The sequence below is a fragment of the Elaeis guineensis genome, chromosome 1 (assembly GCF_000442705.2).
Source record: "Elaeis guineensis isolate ETL-2024a chromosome 1, EG11, whole genome shotgun sequence".
Lineage (NCBI taxonomy): Eukaryota > Viridiplantae > Streptophyta > Magnoliopsida > Arecales > Arecaceae > Elaeis > Elaeis guineensis.
The window spans coordinates 54059371-54060473 of NC_025993.2; positions in this window are offsets into that span (position 1 = coordinate 54059371).

Below are 1103 nucleotides of genomic sequence, written 5' to 3' on the forward strand. Positions count from 1 at the left end.
TGAAGGAAAGAAAGACTCCTTCTGGAGTCTGTTCACGCCCAGCTTCCCCAGCACATGCTCAGAGATGAAGGAAAGAAAGACTCCTTCTGGAGTCTGTTCACGCCCAGCTTCCCCAGCACATGCAGAGCATGTGCTGGCCTTAAAAAAATTTTTTAATGCTCTGCATTAAGATCCATGCAAGATTTGGGTTATTACACCATCCATTCAATGCTTTCAATACTCGGTCATGGACTTTTCTTAATTGTATAATAATTACTATCATAGACTTTTCTTTTCATCAATCATTCCAGTGCATAAGTCTCATATCTTGTATGGATATGCGATACAATCAGCTAATGTGCATCAACAGAACCTTTTGGATTCATGGATTCTTTTATATCCTGATTCTTGAACAGCAAGTCTTTCATTATCTATGTGCGCTGGCTTCAAAGACTCAAGGTGTGACTATGATCCACTGAAGTTCTAAGACATCTTTTGTGGGCTTGAAATATAATAATAACTCTCTAAGTTAGTGTCACAATCTTTCCATGGCAACCTCCAGCCAACCAAGGACCAAATATGAAACCTAAAAGTTTTGTAGGCAGTTTGGCAGACCTATCTATATAAGATTCCTAAGCTAAGCGCATACAAGCTGGTCAACTCTCGAAAATTCCATTGGCCTAGAAAGAATCTTAACAAAGCGGGATGAAGACGATTCAATAATGAAATTTGATTTAACCTCTCAGGCACATATTAGAAGCCAAATAGCAGTACTGAAACATAATCCTAACTTCTGGGGCTTGTATGATGTGGTGTATTAAATTAAATATATCAGTTAGATGAAGTTGAATCAAGCCGGTATTTTGATTCTTTAAGAACATGCTCAACTCTTTAGACAAACATCTCATATTAACAGTCTTGAGGAAAGTTCTTCGTAACTGTATAACCATCAAACAGAAAACATAAATGGCAGGATTAGACAGAAGAGTATATGCTATTTGGTGTCCTTCTCAGTAACCATACCCAAAAAAAAAAAAAAGATACAAACCCATAAACTGTAATTGCTAGTTGAATTTTTGAATCATCAGCCATCCATGGAGTTATGTCTCACTTTGAGAACAGGC